The following is a 6,072-nucleotide window of genomic DNA, read 5'->3' as shown; positions in this document are numbered from 1 at the left end:
CAGTGAGAAGTGAACACACACCCGGAGCAGTGGGCAGCTATATATCCAGCACCCGGGGAGCAACTGGGGCTTCAGTGCCTTGCTCAAGGGCATTTCAGCCATGGGTATTAAGGGTGGAAGAGAGCACTGTTTATTCACTCCCTCCCACGTTCAAGTCCTGCCAGCACCGAGACTCAAACCAGCAACGTTCTGGTTACTAGTCTGGCTCTCTAACCATTAGGCCACAACTGCCCAAAATAATTCAGTGGAGTTACATTAATACTTTTTGTGCGCAAAGAAAACAAAAATAATGACTTTATCCAACCAATCTTCTCTTCCCCGTCAGTGTTTGTTGCAATTCATGAGAGTACCACGACGCATGCGTGTGATGATACTGCTGATGTAGAACCCGGATGTGCTGTGGCTTGTTTACGAGTAGAGGAATGCACACGCATTTGTCGTGGTACACTCATGAATGGTGGCAGACACTGACACGGAAGAGAAGAATTGTTGAAAAAAGTTTTTGTTTTCTTGAAACTTTATAAAATTAAGTTTGAACCACTGATGTCAAATTTTAATCATGCTCTTACTATGTTTCAGTTGCATTGATGTCTATGCAGGGTCACAAATCTCTCAGATTTCATAAAAAATATCTTAATTTGTGTTCTGAAGATGAACAAAGCACTCACGAGTTAGGAATGACATGAGTGTGAGCAATGAATTACATAATTTTTATTTTTGGGTAAACTATCCATTTAAAAAGTTTACAGTACTCATAACTCTTGGTTTCTGAATTAAGACCATCAGATTCCTTAAATGAACGGTGTATAAACTCTTAATTAAATTAAGGCAAACATGATACCTTTTCACCTAAAAATTTAATTTCACCACTGTCGTAATCCGGGCACTGCACAACCATTTATTCACCACACACACTTTCACATGATACACAGCACACCATGGACAGCATTTCCCATAAACCCCTGCCAAGGAACTCATTATTGAACCACACCTGTTTCCTATCAGTGACGCTATAAAGGTTGCACTCATCCACACTCACATTGACGTTACAACGTCTAGTTTAGTTCTGTCTGGCATTTCCCAGCGGTTTACTAGTGTTTGTTCCTTCCGTGTTTGACTTTGGATTGTATATACCGACTATGATTCTCTGCCACCTGCCCCGACCATTGCCTGGTACTGCTTCTGATTTTGGATGACCCCTGAATACCTGACACAGTTATCTGATCATTGCCCGTTTGACCGTTCTGTTAATAAAGTACTGCACATGGATCCGAACGTCTCTGACTCCACGTTACAACCACAGTGCAAATGTATGTTTCCTGCAGGTAGTCTTAACTTAAACTGTTCCACTTTTTGTTCATTTTAGTGCGCAGCTGCAAGCCAATAAAATTACATTCGCAGCTGAATTGCTGCAGTAAATGAAAAATAATAATACAAATAATAATAATTTGCTGTTGAAATAGATTACAGTTGACCTGTAGTTGTTTAACAATTGAATGATGTTTATAGACTTATCATGGACTGTGTTCACACTCAACTCAAGTTAGTCAATCTTCAGCAATGTCTATAATTAAAAAGAATTGCTTTAGGTCAAAGACTGCTGCTTTTGTGACTCATAAGATGTCTCTTAGCAAGAACCAATGACTTTAGTTGTGTCCAAATACAGTTTTTACACTGAAATGGATGTCATTTGCTGCAGCAGTTCTAGATAATTTGACATGCAGTGTTATATGTAGCTTTTACACCTTAAAATGTCTTCATGTGGTTGTCAAATTCAAGAGCTACAGCAGAGCATGTGATAACAGATGTCTGGAAGAAGACCTTCATTCTACCCATTATTCAATGTGTTTAGTTTTTACTCTTGGGGGTTTGTGAGCTTACAGGGGCCCAGATTTCATCCGTAATATAAGCCCTTAACGACATTACCTGGTTATTATCATACCAAATGCACACCTAGAACGTAGATAGGGAAAAATTACTTCAGGCTATGTGAAGTGTGGCTGTCAATCATCGCTCGTTGAGGAAAAAATGTGCATGGGTTTAAGATGGAAAACCTTATCTGTATATAAAGCACAAAGACTGTACTTTTCCCTCACAAAAAAAAAAAAAGTACTGCAGAGATACCGTGGTAAAGTGATGCTATCAGATAATAATACGATGGTACTTTGACATATATCATTAGCAAGATACTTGAAAAATGGCATGGTGCAGTCTTACCTCTCCAAATTCATTTTCATATTCTTGGTAATGCCAAGTGCCGCTGGTTCTCGTGTGTCTTGCAACCTGTTTGAATATGCAGAAGTGCAACTGTCAGTGATTAATGACATTAATTTCAGTCTGTTCCTCACACAGAGCTATCATATAGCTTCGGAAGATCTGTGTAAAAAACATTTGAATCATATTTACATTTACATTAATACATTTAGCAGGCACATTTGTTCAAAGCCTCTCACTTTTATGATATTTATCTGTCCAGACATGATTTCATTATAGAGCAACCTGAACATTTATCAAATCTTTTCCTTTTGTTTTCTACAGAAGAAAGTAAGTCTTACAGGTTTGGGAGGACATGAGGATGTGTAAAAGATCACTGAACATTCATTTTGGGTGAACTACTCCTTTAAATTCAGCAAAAATAACACATCTTCAAATCAGTCGACCATGCAGCATTTTCCTTTTTTTTTCAGTGAAAACAAGTCCAGTTATGTCACGCTGGGTCAAAAAGGCCTGTTTTGAATTTCACCCTCAATTAGGAGTGAGAAAGGCAGTTTCTGAGCCATGTAACATGAGTCACTGACATATGCATGGCTGTCTCTATCTTTTTCCCCCCTCATTCTCTTTGTGAGTTCACAGTAGTTTAGGCATAGACTGCATCTTACGCCAGCATGGAGCAGAGAAAATTACTGGCAAAGCAAATTAGGGTTGCAGGTGGTTTAGTGCCCCCCATTGAGACATGTTAGAGCACCGAGCCACCAGCCAAAGCCATGTGCCTCACAAACACACACGTGTACAGTAATATGGCAGTGATTATAGTTGTCATGGGCTTCTGAATGCTATAAATGTATACGTCAGAAGATAGAGGGGGAAAAGTATGCTTGCAGAGTGTATTCGAAAAGCAAGAGGAAAAGATAGAAGCCATTTTCCTTTTTCATTACAAGGCTTTCTTAAATACCTAATTCTGATTGGACAGTCGCATCATTCTGTGGTCAAATATTTTAGTACAATGACCTTTACATTTTCATTTTACCATTGTCAAACAAAGAATTCAAGGTTTAACTAGGTAATATTGCTCTTTTTTTTTTTTATATACAGCGGCTTCAGAGTGATTAGTCACTTGACATTTATGGCTCAGCTGAACTGGTGACAAATGATTCAATATCAAGAGCAAAAGGTTTAAAATTGCATAGTTTGGGGTGATTCCAGGACAAGGACAAACATCATTAAAGTGAATCTTATGGATTGTTTTTTTTTTTTTTTTTTTTTTTTTGTAGAATTTCACACCAATTTAATAGAATTTCTCTCTGCAGTCTCTTTCCTCTAATTTCAAATCAATAAATTTTCCTTTATACAAAGTGACCAACATTGCATTAAAGGTAAGCCTTTATATTTTCCCTAAAATTCATAATGCTCTTGAAAGAAGCTAGTTATGCTGCATATATTTGATCATACTACAATAAAAACAGTAATACTGTGAAAGATTTTTACAATTTTAAATAACTCTTCTCTATTTTAATATGTGTTTAAAAAGTTTATTCCTGTGATTGCAAAGCTGAATTTTCCAATGATCCATTGGATCCTAACCATACAGTACATTTGATACTTTATTTTTTATTTTTCAGGATTCTTTGATGAATTGAAAATTCAAACTTTGCTTTTGATACATTTGATGCCTCCTTGCAGGCTGAAATATTAACTGCTTTAAAAACCAACAAACAAAAAACTCTGAGCTTTTGAACAGTAGTTTGGCCACATAAAATGTGGGATAAAGTTTGGTCAGTGTACATAATAATAATGGACGATGTGCATCATCCCTTACTAAGGTTAACTCCCAGTCCATAGTTTGCACTCTATTCTGACTACCTGCATTCAAAAGAAATAGAGAGAAGGAGAGAAGGTGGACTCCAGCCCAACTACTCTTGTGTATTCTCCTCACGGGAAGCTGACCTTGAGGTGAAGCTGTTAGTGCCACATGCAGCACACAGCATTACAATGGCCACTGGCCCACATCATTCCCTGTCCTATCAGCTTTCTCCTGCGTGCTCACACACACGTCTGTATATGAGATCAGTGAAGAGAGATAGAGGTCTATTTGCACGCATGCGCGCGCACACACACACACACACACACACACACACACACACACACACACACAGGTTTTGTCTCAAAGCGATGGCAGACATGAGAAATATTGTCTTTGACCTTCTTTCCATGGAAGTAAAACTAAAGTCTGCTGCAAAGAATGTTTCAGCTGTTTTTGTCCGGAGCCAATATTTTCAAGCTCCAAAAGTGTTTATAAAGCAATACAATCAATTTGCAGATATACACATACAAAATTTTGCACTTTGCATATATAATTTTGAATTAGTCTTTATATTTTCAGTTTTCATTTTAGTTTTTGTTATTATTTTTTGTAATTTTGTTATGTGCTATCATTTTTTATTACTGTTAAGTTCTTATTTCAGCTCTATTTCCATTAACATAAATTTATGTTTAATGTAAACATAAATATAATAGTATTAGTTTTAGTTAACAATAGTCCTGTCACAGACTGCATCAAATATGATGACACAAAACTCAAGCCAGAACCAATGAGGGTCGACGTTATAGTTGACGTTTGAGATTTGTGTCAACATATTTAATGTAAGCTGATCAACCTTATTGTCAGATCTTGGAGTAAATCAAATGGCGTACTTTGTCCTAAAATGCTGTATTGTTGTGGATATCATGTTTTACTAACACAACCAGGGCCATGTTTCCGTTGATCAGATTTCATAAAAGTTGATCTTGGCGCTTAAGAGCATTTTCTATGAGTCATTTTATGGTTGTTTTGTTATGGTTTCACGTGTGTTTCCCAAAAAACATATAAACATACATACCATATATATATATATATATATATATATATATATATATATATATATATGTGATTACAGTATATAATATAGAGAAATTATTTCCAGGTCCAATACATTGCTGGTTTTCGTGCAAGTCAGCAAGTCACTGACATATTGTTCTCCCCAGTTTTTTTTTTTTTTTTTTTTAAGAATATTTCCTACATTATTTTTTTTTTCATTTAATTTAGATGTGTATTTATATTTTTACTGCACCTTTTAATTAGTAAATTTATAAATAAACAACAACAAAAAACTATAAATGTGCAATCAAATCCTTAAATTATTATTACATTGCACTGTGTAATCTGCAGATTGTCTTGCAGGTGACCACATAAATCTGTCTTCTTGCGATGCACTTAGGGCTTTACGATTACTCCAGAGCACTTGTAGATTTATGATGATTTTCAAGTGCTACTTCAGTTACGATGCTTTTCAGAAACAGACTGTAATATTAAGATCAGTCATATGATTTTTTGTACAAACTTCTTAGGTTTACAAAGATTTTGGGAAACGCAGCCCAGGGCCGTTTAAAAGTCCTTGGACACAAAACAAACTCTTTTGAGTTTAAAATGCATATTTAATAGTCTAGTCTATTAATTTATTTCTGTGCTCTTAAATTTTTGCTTAAATAGCACTCCACCTATGTGAATAGTTAAGACACAAAAAAATGGTAAGTAGTGGTGACCATTTTAAGGCCCTCTCTACTGAACTGCTGTGAAACACTGACACTTCAGTCGAGGGGAATGCAATCTCACACAGAATGGGTTGCAATGCAACCCTTATTTTTCATTAAATATAGAGGGAATTAATGGAGTTTGTGGGAAAGAGTGCGAGAGAGAGAGGAGCAACGAATGGAAAATTTTCAGGTGCAAAATGTCATAAATCTTTTGTAATTTAGAGCTTTCCCTCAATTCCATTAGTTGGGTAGTTTGACGAATATTCCCTGACACATCAACGA

This window comes from Carassius auratus, unplaced genomic scaffold (assembly GCF_003368295.1).
Source record: "Carassius auratus strain Wakin unplaced genomic scaffold, ASM336829v1 scaf_tig00214736, whole genome shotgun sequence".
In the NCBI taxonomy this organism is placed as follows: domain Eukaryota; kingdom Metazoa; phylum Chordata; class Actinopteri; order Cypriniformes; family Cyprinidae; genus Carassius; species Carassius auratus.
This window is presented reverse-complemented; position numbering follows the sequence as displayed.